This window comes from Rhipicephalus microplus, chromosome 9 (assembly GCF_043290135.1).
Source record: "Rhipicephalus microplus isolate Deutch F79 chromosome 9, USDA_Rmic, whole genome shotgun sequence".
NCBI lineage: Eukaryota > Metazoa > Arthropoda > Arachnida > Ixodida > Ixodidae > Rhipicephalus > Rhipicephalus microplus.
This window is the reverse complement of record NC_134708.1, coordinates 43437304-43463044: the sequence shown is the minus strand read 5'-3', so window position 1 is coordinate 43463044 and position 25741 is coordinate 43437304. Positions and strand designations below refer to the sequence as shown.

Here is a 25741-nt window from a genome sequence, read left to right as displayed (position 1 = left end):
CGAAACTGTTCTTTCTTAAGGGTTTCTGAAACGGTATTTCGAAAGTATGTAAGAGGTCACGCTACGTTTTTAGCCACTCATTCCCACCGTGTGAGCGATTCAAGTCACGCCAAGCAAGACATCCTGGCTGGTAAAAGTTGCCCTTCTACAAAACGATGGTTTTATTTTCAACTTTGCCTGACATTCAGGACTAAGACTCGCCATTCATATTTGTCGGCACGCGTGCGCCGGCAATATGAATCTAGCAACAATGTGCGCAGCTATCATATCGCTCGGTCATCATAGGCAAACGACCCACGCTCTCTAAAGCCGAAGCATTTCTTTGTGCACGACAGCCACTTTGACTATCTATCTATCTATCTATCTATCTATCTATCTATCTATCTATCTATCTATCTATCTATCTATCTATCTATCTATCTATCTATCTATCTATCTATCTATCTATCTATCTATCTATCTATCTATCTATCTATCTATCTATCTATCTATCTATCTATCTATCTATCTATCTATCTATCTATCTATCTATCTATCTATCTATCTATCTATCTATCTATCTATCTATCTATCTATCTATCTATCTATCTATCTATCTATCTATCTATCTATCTGTCTGTCTGTCTGTCTGTCTGTCTGTCTGTCTGTCTGTCTGTCTGTCTGTCTGTCTGTCTGTCTGTCTGTCTGTCTGTCTGTCTGTCTGTCTGTCTGTCTGTCTGTCTGTCTGTCTGTCTGTCTGTCTGTCTGTCTGTCTGTCTGTCTGTCTGTCTGTCTGTCTGTCTGTCTGTCTGTCTGTCTGTCTGTCTGTCTGTCTGTCTGTCTGTCTGTCTGTCTGTCTGTGTACTCTCGGGATCATCCCTTTAGCTTGGTGTAAAGCAAAATAGTTATGTCAGGGCAAGAGGATTAGACCAATATGACTCTCTGGTCATGACATGAATAATGTCACAGCTTCGTCGCGTGCTTCGTCGGACCCTTTCCGCCAAACACGTGTAACATATACTCGTATACCACGGACAGGTGTGTGCCACAGGTATACGGGTATGTGACACAGGTGATAGATATTTTATATCTCCCCAGGAATGTCGATAACAGACATTAGTTAATTCAACGCACGAGCGTTAAGAAAAGCTGAGAGCGGCAGCGTTGAGCTGCCGAATGCGAGGAAATAAATGTCAGGGACCCGACAGGAACCAAACCCAAGCATTCTGCGTATCAATCGAGTTTTCTATATCAGATTCATGAAAAGTCTTGAAACGACTTTTGAAAAAGACCCTAATGTTTGTGAAACGTGAATTTTGGTCCCGGTGCTGGTGCTGCAATTGTAAACATTACATAGGGGCTCCTATGATAGCCGTCACTTCAGGTTAACGCCAGGTATAGCTAAGCGCCATCTACGGAAGTTGATTTGATGTAGCTAGCAGTATCCAGTTATCATCTTTGCGAGTACCAGCGCTTCATATCAGCCTATCACATCTCATGCTGTTGATATTCATATTTCTGTTGGCATCGTTTAGCAACTGTATATAATTGGTTACATCAAACATATGCAGCTATTTAACATGTGTCTGCGTACAACATTTGTTCTTATCTGTAGCATAATTTTGAAACATTTTGCTGAAAAAAGATTACAACTGTCGCCTTCGCCCCGAATGCTTAGAGGAACATCGATTACCGAAATACGTTCGATTGGCCGAATTTTTTTTTAGGTAGATGGAGGGAGCAAATTTGTTTTTTCTTCTTTGTCGAATAGTTTGGCATTGATTTACGCAGCCGCCTGCGACTAAGGTTCCTTAGACTAATTTGCATATAATGCATGATAAGGATAAAAAGCCGAACAAGTTCGCAAGAGGAAATAAGCGGAACTTTCACCGGCTGTGAAAGTACACAGTGGACGCCCTGTGAAAACTAAATATTTGCCGCTATCAAATATCTCAGAGGAATGTCGTACACTGAGTTATTCAGGTGTTATTTTTGTTTTTTTCTTTTTTTGAAGAACACGGGCATTGTAGGGACTGCGGCAAATTTACTGACAGTACTTTTTTTTTGGGGGGGGGCATGAAATGAAAAGAGCGCCAAAATAAAATTTAATTTCTATGCTCACCGAATGTATTCCCCGAACTCTGTTATTCAATTTGCCTCTGAAGACCATGTAAGCATGTCGTACTTAACAAAAGGCGGCTATGTCAGGGTGTGTACCTAATGTCACCCAGAACACAATTCGCATTCTAAAGCATTCTGTTTCAGAACCAATACTAGTCATTCGATTTCCCGGCAATGTCAGTCTGTCAAGCATGGACATTACAATCGATATTAAAGGAACAACTCTACGCTACTGACACATTTACTAACTCAAGTGTAACACAGAGTCAAAGAAAGAAAGAAGAAAGGTGATCCCATGACAACACGGTCTGTCTGTGTGTTTTGAATGTGCACGTGAGAGGGAGTGGCGCTCCTACAATTCGCCGTGTGAAGTTTTTTTTTTTTTTGAAGTGTAAGATTGTGAGGTGCGACACGAGAGTAGTACATCTACAGTCGGTTAGGTTCGGTATAGCTAGTGTTCGCTAACGGTGTTTTTGGCACAGCTGAGCTGGGCCGATGTTTTGTTATCATCCCTAAATAACGACTGGTAAATGCCCAATGGTTTACGCGCGCATTCAGAAAACATCTGTGTCTGGACTTCGGCCGTCACACGTCCTCAGATACGTTCCCGGCTTCAATGTGCAGCAACTATGATTGCCAACTACTTGTTAAAACTAGGTCTCAGCATATCACGAGAAAAATGCACGCTGGTGGCCTTCACTCACAAAACAATGACCCCCTATGTCATCTCAATCTTCTGGTGACCCATTTCTTGCGCCAAAACCCACTGGTTTCTGGGCGTCATTATTGACAGAGACCAGTGTTGGAGTCCGCATGTGGCCTATATGAAGAAGCGCCTGACCACTACTTCCAAATTCTTCAAGTTCCTGGTAGGAAAGACGTGAGGGATGTCAGTAGACGCAATGATAAAACTCTACAGAGCCCTGTTTCTCGTTTTCCTGAGACATAGCTTTCCCGTGCTTAGCAATACCTGCAAGACCAATGTTCGTGTTCTACAGGCGGTACAAGCCCAAGCACTGAGAGTGTGCCTTGGTCTGCCCAGATGTACGTCAACAGAGGCAACAATTGCGATTGCTGGTGACTATTCGATACAAACTCACAGTGCTGTAGAAGTCCTGAGAACGCACATCAAACACTTTGCACGTGCTCCCTGTCATCACCGTGCACTGTTGCCTTCAGAGAGGTGCCAAGCATCGTTCGCTAAAATGATTGTGAAGTGCGACGAGAAACTTTCCTCGGGCTTCACTCCTGCATCTAAACCACCTATGCCCCCTTGGTGTCTTATTCGACCCACAGTACATTTTGGTGCACCAGGGATCCGTTGGAAATCTGAGCTTTCATTGCTCGTGCTGAAACAAGGTATCTTCTTTTGCACGAGAAATATTTAGACAGTGTACATATATATATATACCGATGGCTTCACGAACCGCCAGTGTTCGTCAGGTGCAGTAATTGTCCCAGCAAGAGATGTTATCATCAGCTTTAGGACAGACCACTCCACGGCATCTACAGCAGCAGAACTAGCTGCTTTGCGCGCTGCACTTTGTGTGGCCAATCGGGAACCACCGTAACAATGGTCAATTTTCAGCGAGTCAAGGGCTGTCCTACAATCTGTGCTTTCAGCACTGCGTCGCGGGCCGTACGAACAGCTTGTTTTCGAAATTCGATGCCTTCTCCACACTTCACACGAGAAAGGGCACCATGTGACGCTTCAATGGCTGCCAAGTAACTGCGGCATCATAGGGAACGAATATGCCGATACTGCCACGCGGGCAGCCCTTGAAGGAACACGAGAAGAAGCCATACCACTTTCGCAGACCGATGCAGCCAGTAATCTTCGACGACTTGCGCGTAAAATCACGTTTTCACTATGGTGCCCACAAAGCAACAAGACGAGTCGTCAACACCACCTGTCCTCTTTGATGGCTTTCCGCATGCCCACTGGGATCGACCGAAGAGAAACCACCCTTCTTCATCGCTTACGGCTAGGAGTGGCATTTACAAAATCCATTTTCTTTGTCATGGAAATGGCCGACAACGCTCTCGGCGATGACTGTCGTTGCGAAGAGACGCTACACCACATCCTGTGCGACTGCCCGTTGTATGACATCCAGAGACAATCACTGGCGTCCGTTATTGCGTCTATCGACAACAGCCAAATGTCTGTGGACACAATTCTTTCATGTGCTCGAGAGAAGACATTGCAACAGAAGGCGACAAAAGCTACGTTGAAATTCCTACGCGACACGGACTTGAACAAGCGGCTGTAACAGCAATGTCGCACCACGAAAGACAAGACTGGACAATGACTGAGTGTGCGCGCGTGTGCTTCCGAATGTGCGGTGTTTATCTCTCTTTGCTCCATGCTCTCTATCTTTCATCTCCGCCATCCCCCTCCCGTGCGCAGGGTAGCAAACCGGCTGCATATAGGCTGGTTAATCTCCCTGCCGTTCTTTTTCTCCTGTTTTCCTTCCTTACTCGGCTGCTGACCTGCAGGTCGCGGGATTGAATCCCGGCTGCGGCGGCTGCATTTCCGATGGAGGCGGTAATGTTGTGGGCCCGTGTGCGTAGATTTGTGTGCACGTTAAGGAACCCCGGAAGGTCGAAATTTCCGGAGTCCTCCACTACGGCGTCTCTCATAATCATATGGTGGTTTTGGGACGTTAAACCCTACATATCTATATATCTAGAAGACATACACACGTCAGAAATACATGCACAGCTACCCCCTTTGAAACTTGGAATGCTAACCCATGAGCTGCTGTATACATTATTTTCTTTATATGTGTACAATACAACTAACGCTGTTTTTGTGTGATGCTTCGGGGAAGTTATGAAGTTTTTCGTGCTGCATACATTAGTTGAAGCACCTTCACGATGCCTTGACAAAAGACAGCACAAAAAAAAAAAAAGATACTCAGGCATGTGTGGTATTTGAAGCAATTTTTTTTTCAAATTGAGATAGATATATTGTGGGCCATTTTGACATATTTTTGCCGCCTCCGTCACCGTTGTCGTCACATTCATGTCACGTATAACGACCGACTGCCGGTGTTATTCGCACTGAAACTATGCGCATTTGCAAGAAATTAATTCATGCCAGAGGCGTAACTACAGAGAAAATATGTTTATTGCATCACAAGTGAAGTTACAAGAGTGGCCATGAAAAACACGCTAGTCTCGTGGCACCACTTCCCAAAGCAGAAAAAGGATAGTAGATGTGCCTGGATTTGTTCATACTGTAGTGAGATCGTGTGTAAAATATTGTACAAAAGTGGTAAGACTCGATTATCAGGAGAGAATTAACCTATTATATGCTCACTTGCTACAGAGGTTTATTTCAAATATTTTTGCGCACCTGTATTGTTCACAAACACTAAACGCACTAAAGGGACAATCAATGAGAAGCCATGTTGCACAAGTGCTGCCCCCATAATCTATTCTAGTTGATGTAACATTATCACAAAACTGAGTAATAAAGCGAAATATAAAGATACAGGTACCAGTCTCCCGAAAACAAGCTTATATATATATTGGCAGTGGAAGCTTCTTTATGTATAAATATTAAAGAAAAGTACAGAGAGAATGGTTCAACTCATGTGCTAACTTAAGTGAGAGATGCCCATATATATGCCCAAACTACGCAAACAACGGGCGTACAGCACATATCCTAACTTTTAACAGAAGAAAACGTGCACAGCTTCAAATCGGGTACATAGTTAAGCGAGCACAATATGGCCACCATGCTAGGACGTGATGGCGTCACTTGAGTAGCTCCTAATCATTGGTGCATATAAAATCTACGACAAATTACAAAGCGAACCAATAATTTACTGAAACGCTTCACCAGGGCTCTTCGCGGCGCGATTTGTGGACGTTGACAACACACAAAGAGACACTAAAAGAATTGCACAACTCCTTGAGACTATTATTTATAACCACACAACCTTATAATGTTGAGTGACCTTTTGTTTGCTTAAAGGTCCCCAAGAAACGTACAAGAAACTGCAATGTCTTGGCATCTATATTTATACGTAAAAAAACAGCGAATAACCTCATGAATAAAGATGTTCTATTTTGGTCGGTATAACCACTGGTCATTTATGGTAACTAACTGGATTCCCAGAGAAGGCAAGCGGGTTAGGGGGAGACAGAAGGTTGAGTGGGCAGATGAGATTAAGAAGTATGCGGGTACAAATTGGCAGCAGCAAGCACTGGACCGGGTTAACTGGCGGAACATGGGAGAGGCCTTTGTCCTGCAGTGGACGTAGTCAGGCTGATTATGATGATGATTATGATGATGATGATGACTTTGGTTGCTGTAGAGCTTGTTTTCAAACAACCATAGTAACTATATACTGCGATAAATAGGAGAACGGAAAATTTTGTTCCAGTCATCATTACTTTATAGATGACCGCGTGAAAAGGCGTAATTCCATTACACTCTAAAGGCAGACAGTGAGCAAATTAGAGTTAACTAGGCGTGAGTGACGTGTAAGAAAATCTTTCGATTCTGCATGAGATGGCGGATTTAAAAAGAAAGTAGGGGGTCAACAGAGAAGAGAAAATATATGCGATGAAATTCTGTGCGCGTAGAGACGGTCAAAAAGAAGTGTCATGACAACACTGAAAAAAAAAACACTAAGCTCCTCCTCTTAAAAAGCGACTTTTGACTGTTATGCCCTCGAATATTCACAATGGTAAAGGGTATCCATGTCATGGTCATATGCGTACCTGTGCAAAAAACGTTGTTATCAATATTCTCTAATCCAGAAATTTGTTGCAGGGGCACGAAAAGTACGCGACACATATGTGTACTCAAATATCTCACGCGCCGCAACCAGCTTATAAGATGGTTGCGTCACGTAATCTGGTTACGTTATAAGCTGGTCACGCGCTGAAACCAGCTTATAAGTTGGTTGCGGCACGTAAGATATGTAAATATCCAAAGTAGCTTCTATCTAGCGACCAATCAAGATTGCATGCATGCAGTCAACTTAGCGAATACAGGTCAACTGTATAGTAAAGATTGTTTCGTTCATGTGTGTTTAAACTTGAACGCAAACTATGACCTACATTTATCTTTAAACGGCTAAATAATTTATTCATCAAGCATGAAGGAGTTAAAGCAATACTGAAACATGTTGAACAAGCAATTCATGATCAAACGCGGCATATTTGTTTCGTTCTGATTTTACAATTTTCGGTGGCTCTATGAATAGACTCCGACGCAACGAAAATTACTTGCCTTCAGATATGACAGTAGCCTGCATGTCGTTTATACCGAATCCGTAAATCACAAGCAAAGTAGAGAGAGAGAGAGAAAAAAAAAGAGAGAGAGAGACGTTTATTTACAGAAAGGCGGTCGGCCTGAGCGATAGTCTGCTTTAGCCTTGTACTCTACACTCCGGGAGGGGAAAGGGGTAGAGAAAGAGTAATGGATGACGATGTTGAGATAGAGAGGTGAGTACACGCAATTCTTTCCAGCTGAGAAATATGTTATAGCCATGCATATAGTCCAGTTGCTCCCAAAAAGGCTATAACCGCTCTTCTAATAAAAGTAACCGCACATCACAGTATCACGTTTATCTTTCCATGATCGAAGAAAGGAAGTCCAGAGAACACTCTGCTCGCAAGACGAGGCGCGCATCTTTTTGTTGGGAATCTAACGACACTATAGTGCTAACCATCAGTCGGTGTAACAGTCACTTCATAGAAACTTACTTGCATTTGATTGGGCCCATATGTTTCACATGCAGTGAATTACAACTTTTTTTCGCAGCGGTGTGTGTAGGATTAAGAACCACGACGCAAGCATAAAGTAACGTGAAACACGGTATGATTGACAGGCGCGACCGCACATGCTGAATAGACGAGCTTAACTGACGTTGCTGTAGCCGAAGGAGGAGCCCGGATGGATACAAGATCAACGTAAAGAGCTCGGGAGGAATTAGGTCGGACTTTTATGGCTGCTAGCATATTAGGTCAAGTTTTGGACTCAAGATGGGTGAAGCTATGTCAACACCGCATGCATTTATCACTTCACGCTTTACTTTTTTATCGCAATTAGCGATGGCATGCGCAGGCTCCGCTTAAAAATCTCAGTTCACGGAGGTTCATGCATGCCCGTGCATGCATTGACCGAATGACAACGACCTGCTTCTTGGCGAAACAAAAAAACGTGTCTTTAAAAATTCGTTTTATACCGGTATTTCGAGTTCTACTTATATTCTTACTGAAGTCAACTTCTTACATCCGGATCGCTGACGACTTAAAAGATAAATTTGTGGAAAAAAAAACAAGCTCTAAATAAGACGATTCTTGTACAAGACTTTAAAAAGTCCGTCTCATATCATGGTTTTTCATATTGATTGGATCCGTCCTAGAGTTGACTTCTTTAATCTGGCACGCTGTCAGTTTAGGTAATATATCTCCCAATAAGATGGTTTATATCTATTTCCTGCTGCCTGGGCCGCGGTATGACCAAGGCCTTCGTCCCGGTTCCACCCCACGGAGGCGGGTGGCTCCCGTTCTGCAAGCTGCTCCATTCCATTCGGTTAGGCGACCTTTACGGCAGAGTGATCTCAGCAGTGGCTCTGCGAGCGACCTCTACCCGTAGATTAACATCGTCTGAACCCCTCACGCTGTCGTAACACTTCGTACATAAACAGAAAAGAAAGATATTCTAGCTCTGCAGCAATATTGTTACAGTAGGGGAGGAACGCTGCAGTTCTAAGTGCGTTCATCATTCCCAGAAGTATGTCGGGCCCCCGATGACTTCGCCAAATACGTCGCGAGGAGTGCCTCGGAGCAACACGAAGACCTGAAAGACAGGAATTCTCCCGGTGTTGGTTCTTTCGCCCTGCCTACGATAACTTATACGACACAAAATGGTGCCAGGTCTGCTAACAGGCGCCGTATACGAGGAGTAAGAGCGAATCTATCTCATATCCGCATAAATCCCCAACGGCTTTCGGGTCTCGCACACGCGTCACGATGGTTCTCGTGTTTCGGTGCCCTTTCGGGGCTCGAGTGACTATCCGCCGTCGTCTCCCTTGAAGTCTAGATCACCAGCGTGTCCAATTTTTTGCTTCAAGTCTGGCTATAAGATTGCTGGTTAGACAGTGAAGCAGAAAAAAAATTGTGATGCACCCAGCAATAACGTTAGTTGTGTTGGGAAGGGATCAGAAATAAAACTGAAAGTACTCCAACCCGAGTCCTAAATACGACATGCTCAAACTAACTAAATGCAAATTAATGCAAGCAATAACAAAAATGATGGTAACAGGCAAATATAAATTGTCAAAATTACATAGACCCAGGTGCCATGCTTGCGGCGCCGCGAGAAATTCTATTAAAAGAATAAAGAAATATAACCAGCTCTTCACCTCTGCTAGCTAACGTAGTGCGACGCTATACCAGGCTTTCAAAACAGACACAGTCTTACTCAAAAAAAAAAAAAAAAACACTCATACGCAGCGCGGAATACGCCCTTCTTCTGCTTCCAAGTGAAGCTATGGCTTCATGAATTATAGTTTTCAAAAGCGTTGAGCCTTGATTATATCAAAAAGCAGTCTTCACTCTTGCTTCAATATAACCGCAAATCTCAAAGAAAACATGCTGAATTCTGAAGAGTGAGCGCGAGGAATCACACGGACATGCTGCGTTTTCAAATCACGATGATCTGTCGCCGCCCAGTTTATTCTTTGTTCTAATGCTCGAAATTATGCGCTACCAGCTAGCTAATCAGTTTGTCCTTTTTAACGCCAAACTTTTCCTCTGATGTGTTCGACCTCCTCTATTGCGTTTGATCTGCCAGTTTCTCGTTTGGTTTCTACCAGACACTACTAGTGGTGACCTATAGAGCCCCTGAATATATATAGCATGAACAGCCGCGCTAGCGTAGAATCTATTTCTGGCGTTACACTGCGCATCTAGACGCCTTCAGCGTCATTTCGTCCGTGATTGCAGCAATCGGTCACGCTATAGCATACGTTCCACAGTTGGCTGGTGATATGCAAGGACGTTCCTTTACTGCGCATTGGCTGCGAGCTAAAGTCCTAAGGTCATGCTAGTTATAACAGATTGCCATCATGATGTCTCTAATGAGCAGGCAAAATAAAATAAGAGGCTGGGTATAAACATACTTCTTGTATTTATTAATTATTTTATTACAATCATGTGTTCAGTGTAGTTTTTCCTTAAACCATTGTTCCTACCCCACGATAACAAGTTTAATAAGCGAAAAATCACAGCATATCTACAGAGTGAATGATAATAAGTGGAGCGAAGTGTCCATCCGTGCATTCTTGCGTGTGTCCATCCGTCCGTGCATGTCTCCATGCGTCCGATCGCGTTCGAGAATGCAGATGTCGCGCGGGTAACACCGACGAGATGCGAGCTAAGAAAAGCCAAGCGCAAGCATCTTCAACGCACCCGCCTTTCTGCTTCGTCCATCCAAGAGACTGAGAGAGGCACTCGTTCTCCGCGCACTCAGGCAAAAGCACGCGCAGCAGCCGATCGGAGAGTCGCGGCACTTCGGAGAGAAGCAGCAGAGTAACGCCATCTGTGAAATGAGACGAGAAATGGTCTTATATTTTCTTTACTTTCTTTTTCTTTCTCGTCTCTTCTCTCGGTTACGCGTGACGAGTGACAAGGTTAGACTAAGAGGAGCTTGGCCCCTAAAATATTACCCACATTAAGTTTCATGCAATCGGCCTGGTCTCAGTGTGAGAATGAATTACTAATTCGCTTCTACATTCCGACTCCCTATACGGAGCACACTTTAGTGTTTCGACAGACGCTACTTTAAGGTCTCGTGCTTAGCTCCCAGGCCATTTCCGTTCAAACAGTAGCGCTTGTCTCCGTCCGAAGCTTCTGCCATTGCGACTGCTTACGAAATGAAATGTCCTATGGGAAGCTTCTCCGGGATTGTTCCTCTATAGCTTTGGCCACACAAAAAGAACGTAGACGGCACATTGCGATATTGAAACTCCCTAAAACATAACGCAAACTTCGGATTTACAGTTTTAAACCATTGTACGATATCACTCGCATTTGTCTTTCATATTCAAATTTATCTTTCAAAGCTGTCAAGAGCACATCGAAGCTTTTTTTTTTTTTTTTTGCTGCGGCATATAGTTCCGTTCAATATTACACTAGCTTTTATCTTTGTACAGAAACAGTGGTGAGCTCGCAACGAAGCAGCTGATCTCAAGTGAAGCAGGCTACATCAACAAGTCCATTACTACTGTAGAATTCGCTATACAGGCTTCGTTCTGGCGTGTAAGCTAGTACCATGCAGTTACCCGGAGTACTCAATTTGCGATAAGCTACCAGTGAGTGATTCACGTTAGTGAAAGTGTTGAACAACCCAATTAGAGTCACTGCTTATTGTGCTAGCAAAAACTACAAGCAGGCGTACTGCACGAATTTGTTACATCGAAGGGCAGATGTAATAAAGTAAACATTAGGGCGCGTTTTGCGTATGATCAAGGGCAAAGAAAGTGGCTGGGGTTCAAGGAATCGCGGCCGGGCACTTCTTATCGCCTACTATTTTTTTCATTGTACCAACTGCACACATTTAATGAAGGCCAGGAATTGCTTCACGCGAATCTTCGTTGCGACCGTACATCGTTTTTTGAATGTGGGCTTGACAGAACATTCTTCTATGAACATTTTTTTTTATGACTGCGCCTCCCAATGGCATGTGTAAGGCTTCCCATCAGAGGGGAGGAGGCACGAAGGTTAACCGCAGTGCCCTTCTCCTGCATTTGTGTATTTGAACTCTATCCATGTCTCGCAAACTAGTCAGATTGTCGTAACCTCAGGTGACAGTTTGCCTCGTCACTATAGTCTTGAAATAGGACGTATGCATTCTCGAACTGCTCCCGCGGTTTTTATGCACGAGTAGGTGAAATCCCGTGGCAGAATAATAATAATAATAATAATAATAATAATAATAATAATAATAATAATAATAATAATAATAATAATAATAATAATAATAATAATAATAATAATAATAATAATAATAATAATAATAATAACTGCCTTGGTAACTTTCCAGCAACGTTGCGTTGTAGATTTGAATTTACAAGGACTGGAAAATTCTATCTACAATTTAGAGAGGACGTGAGAATGTCTACCCTAAAACGACAATGCGAAACCACTGGCAGCTACATGCAAGACTAGGTGAAACTTTAGGTGCCATAATCGAGACAAAAGTAAACCTGCATGGACGATAATCGAGCATGAACGCTTTGCCTCTATGAGCGTCTATGCAGGTCTACACTTGGGCAGACGCCACCAAAAAAATCCCCTAGTTAGTGCGTACAGCGGCCAGTGGTTTCACATTGTCATTTTAGGAGTGACCTTTCCACGACCCCTTCAAGAACTTCGCAGTTAAGCGAAACAACCGGAGGCCACCAATCACTTCGTTCAATTGAGTTTCAATGACGCAAAAAGATGCCAAGCAGCTTATTTGATGCACAACAGGACTGATTAGCGAACACTGCCAGATTTATCAGACTGGCGACGGAGCTAGGAGAACAATAAAAAGGACATTATGAGCACGGTGTTGATAATGCACATGAAAATTTCTTCGCCTTGATGCCTGCCGATTCTGTTTTCTCAGTAGCTTTAAGGCTACTGCTTTGCAAAGAAAATCAATCGCATGATTTAGGATACGTGCCATACATTCAAGAATTCACGCATAAAGACCAAGATGCTTTGGGGGCAGCTGCAAAATTTATTTCTCTCAGTTCGACTAAGCTTGTTGCGGGTAAGTAGCGCTTACAAACAAGTAAGAGTTGACCGGCAAAGCCGAAGGGCTGTTTTTACGTAATATTTGTGATTAGTAGGGTTTAAAGACGACTAACTTCGACAAACGGTGAAGCGTGCAGTGACGCAACGCCCAGCACTCCAGCTGCGATGCCTCTATAGACGCGGTCGGCAGACTAATCAAGACCTATGGTATGTGGCCCATATGTGGCCCTATTTGCGTCCTTACAGAATGGTGTATGATAGCCATTCATGCCTTCATATATACTCGCTTATCCACGCATTGAGTTTATATAAGTGCTTAAAGGGTATTCACGTAAGAGATGCCTTAAATTAAAAAAAAATCTGGAGCATATCATGCAAAGAATTCTGAGTCTTCATCGCCATAATAGCTGGTAAAGCTTTCGACACCGACAATATGCGTTATAAGTTAGGCTTAATCTAGTTTGAAACTAACGCGGGTGGAATGTAATAAGGAATTCGTCATTCAATAAAAACGTTGGCGTGTTTTCAAGGGGTCGTGACGTCGACGAATGTATCAGGCTGCATATCAAATATCAAACTGTTTATTTACTCGAACTTGTGGCCGGTGAAGGGAAGGGTAGAGAACAGCGATACACACTGGCACAAAGCACTGGCCGTCGATCAACTGGCAAACGCTGACGCACGTCCAACTTTATACCTGCACCGTCGAATATTCCTGCGCTATCACTAGCGGCCCCGTAGGTTCCAGAATAGTCTGTAATGTTCACATTGTGAGCGTAATTTTAACAAAATCATCTTCTATAGCCCCGCCGCTTTTTGAGCACTGCACGCGTGTTTTACGCGTATAATTACAGTGTAACGGAGTGATAACAAGACTTCAGGTATAGGATTGTGGCAATATAGATAGATTACTAACGCGGCGCAGCGTATTCGTGAACTGTTGTCAATCCCTTTCATATACAGCAGGCGAGTTCGTATGGCGTTTTGAACCATTTGATAAACCCGTTTTCTGAGGTGTTTGGTTACAGCTGATGTCCTATCGAGGTGTTCTGGCATGGCTGATGTATGCTCCGAATGCGCTCTGTGAAGGCATATGGTAATGTCTGCTCAAAGTTCACAGAAACGTCATGCGTTGTTTATTCTAGCGAGAACAGTTGCACAGGAGACAATGAAAAAGCACTTTGTAATTTTAATTAGCTCAGCTAGATGAACCAGTTATTCTGATAAACATCTGCGGGAGATACTGAAGGCGATGGCGTTGTCCGATGTTACCACTGGGCGGCCACGATTCATTGAGCCTTTATCAATAGTAGGCGCTGGGTGACGACTTCGTGATCCAGCATGTAAAAGCGCGTTCGATAAATAAAACATGGAGGGCGCTTGAGCTCCGGTTTCAAGAGAAAAACGCGGTGACGTAATTAGGCTCCATGGGCGTCGCCCTCAACCAAAAAAAAAAAAGAAAGAACATTCCCTTCCGTAACATTGGCTGTTTCAAACTCTCCTAATAATCATTATAATCTATGGCGTTTAACATTTCAAAATGACGATTTGATTGTGAGGGATTCTGTAGTGGAGCGTTCTTGAAATTTTGGCCACCTGGGGTTCTCTAACGTGCACCTAAATCCAAGTACGCGTGCCTCGAGCGTATTAGCCTCCTTCGAAAATTCGGTAGCCGTGGCCGGAATTCGATTCCGTGACCTGAGCGGTTCACCAGTCGAGAGCTAGAACCAATATACCTCCGTGGCAGGTTACACACTACTCTAGAATGCCTATTGCAAGTGCAGTCGCGAAGCGCGCCCCACGCTACAATACTTTGTTTTGTGAATGTTCATGTAGCCACTACGCCTCAAGTGTGCTCAGATTTGGGTGCACGTTAAAGAAACCCAGGTGGTCGAAATTCACGGAGCCCTCCACAACGGCGTCTCTCATAATCATATAGTGGCTTTGGGACGTTGAACTTTACGTATCAATCAATCAATCAATCAATCAATCAATCAATCAATCAATCAATCAATCAATCAATCAATCAACCAACCAACCAACCAATCAATCAATCAATCAATCAATCAATCAATCAATCAATCAATCAATCACTACGCCTCAGAAAAAGGGCCACGCGCATCTACGCAGCTGTAAGCTTTGTAACAGATGTGTGAGCACTAAACCACGCATTGTTTGCGCAATATACATGTTTTGGGACTTTGCGGGATTCAAAGAATCCGTCTCGCAGTACTGAACGGAGACTCTTTTCACGAGACCATGCTTTCATAGCATTTAGTCTTCTTTATCATACACGAAGCAGCATGAAGCACTGGCGTGGCTTCATCATGGAACACCTGCTTGCCACGCAGAAGGGCATGGTCTGATTCTCACTCGGACCGATTAATTGTTTGTTAAATCTTTGCTTGCAACTATCCTAGATTTTTTTTTGTCCCAGACAACGCTCATTTTTCGCTCACAAACAACCATGCCACCACCAGCATTTAAATTTCTGTGAAGCGAGCATTTTGACGCTATCGCGCAAAGCTAAAAAGTATCACAATACAAGAGTATTGCGATAGTATCTATGAGTATGTCTTTTTTTTTCTATCGGGATATATTTGTAAAATGTATTTGTATCTGACTAGGGAAATACTTTTGAGAAGCATCTGTTGTGTCGAGCTACTGTGCAGGACACCGCTATCTCGTTGCAATTTTCGTCGGAAGTATAAGCTAGTCTCTCCCTAACGTGAAAAGTAAGCCTTCTGTGCTACGGCATGCAAGGGCACCCCGTTGCTCGCCGACGCAGCGAAAGGAAACGAATTGTTTCTCACGCGGATCGAATGCATCATGTGGTGTAAAGTGCCTGATAACATGTGACCGCAGAATCACGCAGGCAGTCATGTTCTGCCGATGAAAGTCACAGTTCCCAAAAGCAAGTGTCACACCCTGAACTCCTTTTGGCGGCGAATCTTTTCGGCCATCTGGTTGAGGCCGAACCAGCGTTTTCTAAATGCGTGCCTATATGCTATTCCTTGGGTGCAGTTAACGCCACAATACCAACAATACAAGGGCGCAGCCAGAAATTCTTATCGGGGGTCGTTCAACAGTAAGGTACTTTATGTATGTTCATACGTTCGATTGTATATGTGTGTATATATACGCAAGAAAAACTTAATATTTCGTAACGGGGGTCAGTTGCACCCCCCCCCCTCCCTTTGGCGACGCCCATGCGGCAGTACAGACACTGCGTCTAGAAGAAAAGTATACTTCTTTTTGACTCACTGGTGTTTGCTCTTGAACCGACCAAAATGTTTGAATTGCCAGTTTCAACACGGCAAAACATTAATCTCGGTATTATCGTATGCCTAATGAAGGTTTTTGCGAAGCATCACTATTTCCAATATCAAACAAGTATTTTAGCATTTGTGAACTCGTATGATGTATTTCGGTCCACCTGTATTCTCGAACACATTTATCGTCTTTTTGCAAAAGTATTTCAGAAACATACGGTCACGTCAATACAAATGCACCACAGTAGTTGTATTTTCGTCTTCCAGTACATGCATTTCAGTATCTGTATACCGGAACACACTTCTGAGTATCTCTGTCCAGCCCCACTATCCCGTTAAGACAACCATCGCTTCTGCACTCCTTATGGATCATGACATCTTCAGCTGGAAACATAAGTTCACGCCATGACGCCACGCTACCGTGTTAACTCTTGCTGGGAGTACTTCCCAAGATTAGGTTTCAAAAAGGTTACTAATGCTCGCACGTTCTTACATTTCAAGCACCTGTGCAGTGCAGCGCTTCTTGTAACGAGTTTAAAGTATCACTTAAATGTCGCGTATGTCGCCCTGCGCCAGAGGCTCTTATTGCTCAAGTGCACGTCTAAGGTTCAAGTGCAAAGTAGTTACCCAGGCTAGAAATCGGAAGATTGCGTCGGCGCACGTCGAGTTTGGCTAAATATTTCGTAAGCCTGCACTAAGAGGCGCGAAAAAGACTGGGAAATGTGACGGTTATCCCAAATTCCTGTGAATATGGGTGCGTGAATTAGCATGCGTTAATGTCTACACGTAGATGTCTGGTGGCTCTGAAGATGAAAACGAATTTGCTCTTTTCTCAAAAAGAAGTACTCAGCGATATTGTGCAGTTGCAGGATGTTCGCGGAGGCGATAGACATTTTTGCCGTCCAGCCATAAATCAGTATTAAATTGAAAGCAGGGCACCTTGCAAGGCCTCGATTTAGAGTCGCTATAAGTGGAAGCCTCGGAAGAAAGGTTTCCTTCTCTTACCAGAAACCACCCGGGACTTGGAGATTTTCCTTTAGAACAGGATTTTCGAAGAACGCAGGCCAAGGTGCTAGTGGTAACTAAGTTTTATTTAGGCACAATGCCTCCATGCATATATAAATATATATATATATATATATTTGGCACAACGGGAGCGTTGTCAACGTGGTTAAATATATTTATTTCAGTGTCAGTGTGGTTTCGTGCTCAGCGTTCACAGCGGTTTTTTTTTCTTCTTTTTTTCTTTCTTTATTTTATTTTTTAGTTCTTTCTAACTCTCGCAAACATCTTTCAAGGCGAGAGGGACGCGGCAGCAACCATTTGAGCGTGCATGTTAGTGTAACTCATTCCCTCACGAAGGGAGGACCCCTCCCGAAACTGTTGGGAAATAAATATATATAACCATGTTGACAACGCTTTCATTTTCTTTATTTATTTATTTACATTTCACCTACATCGCCGTGAGGCATTACGTAGGGGAGGTACACATAATAATTTAACTACATAGTTTTCAATCAGAACAATAGATTCAACTAATAAAACAGCACTCAAAATATTTTAGGAGAAAAAAAACACTCGAATATTGGTGAGTGAAAACAACGTCACAGTCATGCAGTTGTGCCATATCCCATACCTTCACGAAGACAAACTGGCCCATTGAATAATTACTCCCAGTATATATATATATATATATATATATATATATATATATATATATATATATATATATATATATATATATATATATATATATATATATATATATATATATATATATATATATATATATATATATGAGAAAGATGGAGAAGGGGCACTTATATCAACGGTTATTCGCGAAAGTTTTTTTTCGCAATAGGACTGACATCATTTGGCATATTATTTTACAGGTATACATTAGCGGTGAACTTACAGGTTTCCGTGCGGTCAGTAGAGCACGAATAAAGAAATGGGCTAGAATTCTTTAATATTTACCGTACAGATGGGAGCCGTTGCAAGCAAACGAACTTCGCCTAAGGCTAAGTTCAAACAAACAGAAGAGCTCCTTTTTTTGCTTTAAGCGCCTGCCGTGCCCGCTTTGTTGCCTTTACCTATACCATCTGCAGAATTTGTTTCCGCTAGCAGCATCTGCCTACCTCTTCTGCTCACCTTTTTGTATGAAGGAAACAAGACATCCTAACCACTTTCTCAGTGCTGCGTCGAAGTCCGAAATTCGTAATTTGCTTAGGCTGCCTAAATTGGTGCAAACTCGAAGAATAAGATACAAGAGGCAGGCGAGGTCCTTTCCTTTCAATGTTTACGTACGATTCCGCTTTCATTGTGCCGCAATGCCTTCACAGCCAGATCCTGTCACCGATTAATCTTTTTTTTGCTATTTTTTGTAGCGTTATTATGTCATCCTCGCTCCAGAACTGCTTTGCCTGCAGCCGTGTTCAGCCTACTTTCTCTTTCTTCCGCTAGAGCGCAGCACTGAGCAGCCTCTGGCGACCGCTTGGAGTACTACGTGTGAAGGGAATCGGGAGGAGTTTGGGGAGCACGGGAAAGGGAACGAGGGAGCCAAGAGAGCGAAAGGAAAAGAGAAAGGGGTTCCCTTTTTTTTTTTCATACTTTCTTTAGCGCGCGACGGCGATTCCTACTAGTCCGCGCTGCGCCACTTCGCGCCGGTCTTCGGTCGCCCGCTGGCGCCTGTTTGAATGCGTGGAGCGCGGGGCTTCCTTCTGCTTCAGATCGGACTCTGCGCTTTCACCGGGGCCACGCACGTCTGCCCGCTCTGCTGAAGTTCGACCCAACTCGCACGTGACTGTTCTATCTGTGCCGTATCTCGTGCCGGCAAAGTTCTCGTCGCCAGTTCGTGGATCTTATCGACTTTGACATCGCACGCGACACGTGCATTCCAGTGGCGACGCCCTTCTTTCGGTGCTATTTAAATCATATATTTTTATTGCCTGGTGCGTGAGATTTTAAAACGTGCCCCTGAAAAAAATAACGTTGTGTTTCGAAGAATTCTACGTCGCCCGCAAAACAGTTTGACGCCTTCTCACAAGTGGAACAGACAGTGCTTTGTTCGAATCGTGGTAACTGGTAGCCCGTTGTGACGGCAAGTGGTGCTCCGGAGGAGTGATTACTGACCGTGACTGACTGTTTTAATCCTACGCGTGGCTAGAGCGCTAACGATCTAAAAAAAAAAAGAGAAGCCTTTTCTCGGCCACGTTGCAACTGGTCATCGTCCGGCAAATAATGGTGAAGGATTGAACATTGACCTCCAATTTCGTAGTCGGTGTGCGCTGGATAAAATAAGCCCTGGAAAAGCTTGCTGAGGCACTTTGCATCGCCCCTGTTATCGACGTTGAACAGGTGAGCGTTAAACGTCATTTTATATTGTCGTATAAGTACGGCCGAGGTTCAAAACAACCCAATATGGACATCTTTATTTTTTATTTCGTTGTATTTACAGCATCATGCTCTACACCGCGTCTTTTTTTTTCATTCTTTTTTTCGCATTCATTGCGGTGGTGATTCAGACGAAAATTTGACGGCAAGATGCCTTAAGCTGCGTTTTCATACTCTACACCACAAATTAAATTTGAACCTCCTTCATGACGTGCGGTAGCAATTAACATGCCTATATCGCACAACGTCTACAGTTATTTGCCTATCACGCGCTTTGCATTCGCTGCCGCGGCTGTTGCATTCTAAGCGAATAGTTATTCATTCACCTAAGAGCAACTTTTTTAGCTGGACTTGCCAGCACAAGCTGTTACGTTCCAGTGGACATACTCATCAGAGTCTCCGAAGAAGCATTAGTTATGTTATTTATCTCCTCGTTAAAGAACTTATCTAAAAGCTGGCTCATTCGAACAATAAAGAACTTGTTCTTATGTTGTGGTCAATTTGTTCGAGTTTCAGGGGAAGGTGTTCATTGAATGAATGGGCGAAATTTGAGTAAGAAAAAGATCACTTCTCTTAGCGCATGCTTCACGACTATTTCCCGTTCAGTACGAAGTATTAAGATGAAAGCAGTAAGCCAAGAAGAACGAGACGAAATGTATGCATCATTGACTAGTTGAAAAGGTTGTTAGTTCACAAACTATTGCTTTTGCAATGTCTGTCAAACACCGTCAATGCGAAAAATGAATCACAATACGTCCCCTATCTATGGATGACATGGGCTGTCATACGCTCTGATTACTGAACGTTATTAAGTGCGAAGCATTTCTTAGCGAACGTCTTGGAATTTTAGCGTATCTATTGATCTATCTATTTATCTAACTATCTAGCCGCTTACGTTTGGATGCTCTCGTGGTCACCCCCTTTACTTGGCTTGAACCAAAATTAGCAAGGGAGGGTAAAATGATTTGACGAATATGACGCGCTGGTCAATACATTAATAATGTCACAATCCCGTCGCGTACGTCGTCAAACACTTCCCGCCAGACAGTGGCACATACCCACGGGCGGGTAGGTGCCACTGGTGCTTGACACTTAGTATCTACTGAGGAACGACGAGAACACACATGCGCAAATTTAAAGCGCTAGCGTTAACAAATACCTGACATATAGCGTGGACCCGACGAATGCAAAGAATAAGTATCGGGGTCCCAGCTGGAATCGAACTCAAGCATTCGGCGTGGCAATGAAGTATTTTACCACAGAGCTACGCCAGGTCTCGGAACTTCTTTTCAAATATGGACGGTAATCTTCGTGAAACGTTCATAGTGGTCAGTGTTGCCGACCCAATTTTATAAGCATTACATATGTACTCCTCTGATACAGCCGTCAAGTCGGGTTTTCATCAATTGTGGTTAGTTGCCATGCGCTGAAGTTAACTGATGTAGAAGTGTCGAGGGCTAGAATCCTCGCGGGCACCAGCGCTTCATATCAGCTTCTGGTGTTGCTAATACGCATGTTTAAGTTCACATCGTTGCGCAAGTGCAAGGAACTGGTTATATAAGCACCTGCAACTCTTCAACATATGTCTGCGTGCAACGCTTGCACATAAATTTAGTGTCATTTTATGACGTGTCGCTCAATAAAAAAAACGCAACACGATCAACTTCTTTACGCATGCTTCGCATAACGTGGTTTCCAGGTACGTGGGATCTTCCGAATTTTTTTTTTGGTTCTATCTAAATCATTCAGGTTCTTCATGCGCAATCGTGTTGTCATGTTGTGGCCTCTTTTGAAAGTTTTACTGAGCACATCATGGGCTACAATACCAGAATAACTGTACACTAAAAATTGTGCTACAACAACACACCAATGAAGAGCATGCACTCAGTCTTTGTTTTGTAGTCATTGCCTTACTTTAGTTAGGCGTATGCTTAGGAATAACATTACGTACACACTATGAAAGCGAAGGAGGACAAGAAAAAGTTGTCATATCGAGCGAAAACCGTGGCAATTTTTATCAGTTTTTTTGAAAATCGCCTTCTTTTTTTTTTTGGCGTGATAAGGCAGTTTTTTTAGAGAAAGCTGTCATGTGGTGTGCACTCATATTGTGACAGGTTGAGTGCTAAAATATAGCTAGGAGTGTTGGCTACATCGTCAGCTTCATGGTTAGATCTAACACATTACCAGTGACATTCTCCTTCACCCAGTGACTAAACGGGCTGAATCTAAAAACGGATTGATTGATATATTAATTGATATATTGATTGAATGATATGAGTGGTTTAACATAGGAGTTTAACGTCCCAAAACCACCACATGATTATGAGAGACACCGTAGCGGAGGTCTTCGAAAATGTAGACCACTTGGAGTTTTTTCAATCCACACAAATTTGAGCACTCGGGTCAACAGCAATTTTGCCTCGTAAATGCAGCCACCGCCACCGGCATTCTATCCACCGACCTGCAGGTCAGCAGCCGATTACCTAAGCGACTATACGACCATGATGGGGCTGGCTGAAATGTGAAATCGAGCCTTTAAACTACCATAATGTCAGCTGCCCCATCTTTACCACTGCCCACTAAACTAACAATTAGGTACACACAAAAGTTAGAGGCTTTAAATGCGTAAATGAAATAGTTCTGTACTCTGTTTGATTCAAGATACATTTATATTTAATTATTGGCATGCGCTTTTTTGTTTAATATTTATACAATCCAGTTGAACCCACAAAAGCTGCTTGCAATGCTGAACGCAGACCATTTTGCAATGTTCGGCAAGCCTCACGAATGTCTGAGAGGACTGCGTTAAGATTGCGCCCCGTACACGAGTAGAGAAGTTTATTCTAGAGCTTTCGCTAGCAATAACACTGTGATATATAAATATTCACCTGGTTTACCGCAGACAAGATTATCAATGACCGACACTGTTCGCCGCGAGCAGCGCACATTGTGCGTGTCTGTGGTTCCACCTTCCGTTTGCCTGCCATAAGAGCGGCCAAAATAAAGGGTTTCATTTTGAACACGCTGCCTGCAGTCTTCGTCAACGTCGCAACCCAGTGAGAACATGTGCTTATGGGCTACTTTGCGCACTGCTTCATAAAAAAAGACATTTTTTTTATCATTCCAACTATTCAAACCGTTACTTTTTCTAATTTTTGGAAACTGTTTTAATTTGGAAGCTGCAGAGTAAGTAAACTTCTTAAACAGTAGTGTTCAAGGAATTAACGCACTTCCTATAAAAAAAAAAGCAATTGGTAGCTATAAATGACAGCTCATCCTCCTTACAAACTATAGGATCAGCTGTACCTCAGGGCAAAATATTAGGGCCCCAAATGTTCAATGTTTACATCAGCTACATAACAATTGATTGATTGATTGATATGTGGGGTTTAACGTCCCAAAATCACTATATGATTATGAGAGACGCCGTAGTGGAGGGCTCCGGAAATTTAGACCACCTGGGGTCCGCTACATAACAAGAATCAGCAGTAGTGTGGATTTCATAATTTGTGCAGATGGCACTAAAATATTTTTTCACAGCATTCATTTAGGTAAGCTTGCAGATACAACCAACAACATTCTTAACAATGTTTTATGTTGAGTGCCGTAAATAATTGGCCTATTAACACAACAATATACAAAGCTATGGTGTACGCACCAGCTCAGAACCTGTCTGTGGGGTTTTGGGTATATACCCAGGGCCTGAAATAATTTAAGTTGTAAAAGAAGCTCCGTCATTAGGAGTAAGTTTATTAAACACCTTTACTGGGACCAACACGTTAATAAAGGAACTAGAAATATAGCAAGGACATGTAGCATCCTCTCTGAATTTCTGCAGATGCTTTCAGAGAAGCTCCAACTTTTACTCTTGATTGCGCTGTTCTCATCTCACAAAAACTATTGTAGTCTGGTGTGGGCGGATACATTTAACGAATATAGAAACAAAATATTTTTATCGCAGAAGATCTTCATTTTGCAAACGAAAAATATGACGCCCATAAAAGTGCTTTATTCTGAGAATACAACATTTTACCAATTGATAAAGTACACAGATTTAATCTTATAACAATATTCAAAAAACGGTTGCTATCAAACAACACTTGTTTTCTGAAACTGTGTAAGCTTAGGCAAGCTACACCATCCCATCACAGCCTTAGGCAAAAGCCTCTCTGGTTCGTATCATATTTTCGAACTAACAATGGTTTAAAAAGACTTCAACATTGAATTCCCGCTTGTTTCTACATGTATTAAAATTAAAACATTGAAATCTTCGATAAACCTAAAAAACAACTTAAGACGTTCTTCATCCACAATGGCAGCATGTAGTTATTTATTCTCAATTGTTCGACAAGAACACTGTCTAAAAAATACCCTATTATCATTGCTGATGTGTGTAATTACGTCATTCGACGTTGTCACTTATTACGTAAATTTTTATCCTTCTTTTTTTACCATTAAAACATGTAACATTTTACTTAGCAGTGTTTTTCATTGTACCTCTTCAAAACTTGTGTGGATACTTACTGTTGTGCACTTCTTTATAATTTGTAGGGTTTTTACAGCAAAAGCTGTTACGACATCACAACTTGGGTCACGCGCTGTCGTAGTTGTGAACACCACCACCACCAGTGTTCATAACCACAAAGCACAAAATATAAATGCTAGTACCAATGACACAGTGGGGCTCGAACCCGGGTCCACTGGGTGCCAGCCCAGTATTCTACCAATAAGCCACGCCAGCGCTTGGGACCTGCTGGCAAACTTGCCTTAGGCAGGCTTGTTGTCGGGAAAGCAATCGCAATATTACGACTTTAAAACGGCTTTAAAAGAGCGAAACATCCAACCAGTCGTCGCACAATGCGAATAGCGTAACAAGTGGGTCATCCATTGCTTCAGCCCATTACAAAAGCTTGTTCTTGCTCACTCATTAACTGTGGCGGATATTCAATTTAGGCACAATTCCTCGTCGTCGTCAGCCACTGCATGAACAATTGGCACAAATTTTTTTGCAAGCGTTTAGCGGATATCACGCTTCTCAGAAGAATGAGAAAAAATAGCATAGAGAATGCCGGCCTACTACCCAAAAACACTTATTATAAATGCTGTAGTGGATATCCAGCAAGTGTGCTTGCAGGAGTTACCCAATGAGTTAAAGAACAAAAGGCTCTGAAAGGCCACTCTTCTAGCTTTCGCTGTGACTGTACTGCGCCTTCCGCGCAGGTCTGGTGTTTTTGTTAGCCGTTTAGACACACGCGTATTGTTTTCATGACTGACTGTGAGCTATTTTATTGTTTTATTTTGTTGCTTATTTGTGTGTGTATGCTTTGCTCATTTCTATGTAATTCTGAAACTCTGATGTAAATGTGCTGTTTCGTATTATTTCATCGTTTCAAAATCGCATGACCAAAAAGTTTGACCATACGAGTGGTGATGGTAGAAGAGATAATGTGTGACAATGAAGTCTTGAAACGTAAGACTCAGTATCGGTGAGTACCTTGACTAGGGTTACTTTCTGTTTTCTCGTCTGAGTTCTGTGGTTTCCGTACAAAAGGGCAAAAGCCTCGTCTAGTTGCTGACAAAGCAGCTTTTTGCTCCCATTTTTGCGTGTTTTTTTTTCGCGATTCTGTAAAGAAAATGTTCATTAAAACTGAAACTGAAACTTGCCGAACTAAAGTCTCCCCATCTACCACACGACTGGAAAAATCGAAATGGCACTTGGTTTTCACCGGTGAAATTCGCTTCAAAACTGAATACACTCGCATATCAAACATTGCATAGCGGCAGTACACTCACTAATAACGCACAATGGCACGATATCAAAGCCATAATAAAATGTTTAAATTCACGTTCGGGGCACTTGTGCGAGTACATTATACATTCGCGGCATATTATTATATATTTCTCAACTGCGAGGCTCAAGAGCCTCGCAGTTGAGAAGAGCCGCGCAGTTGCGAGGCTGCAGGTGAAGCCTCGCAACTGCGCCTGCAGGACCTCTTTGCGTCTGTGCGTTGAGTCGCGTCATGCTTTTTTTTTTTGGCTTTCTTCTTGCATTTCTTTCGTCTTACTGTCTGTAGGAAGCGTGATATGTGGCGTCGTCTATTATTGGAAGCGATTGTTATTCTCCTGGGGCCTCATAATGAATGCACGTTTGCATGAAAGACCAGTTAGAGTAACCGTTGCTGTGAGGGTTCGGCCGGAAAGCAGCGTGC

The 25741-nt window shown here is 42.9% G+C and overlaps 1 protein-coding gene across 3 annotated transcripts in view; it reads left to right on the top strand.

Annotated features, from left to right (window-relative positions):
* LOC119165635 (glycine receptor subunit alpha-2-like) overlaps positions 1-25741 on the top strand; it is a 367416-nt gene that overhangs the window by 260437 nt on the left and 81238 nt on the right. The window contains exon 1 of one of the 3 annotated variants that reach the window (XM_075873510.1): positions 18814-19496. The exons of the other annotated variants lie outside the window; for them this stretch is intronic. The gene's annotated coding sequence lies outside the window, so the exon portion shown is untranslated. Of the gene's footprint in view, positions 1-18813; positions 19497-25741 lie in introns of those variants that run through there. 3 annotated transcript variants of the gene reach the window in all.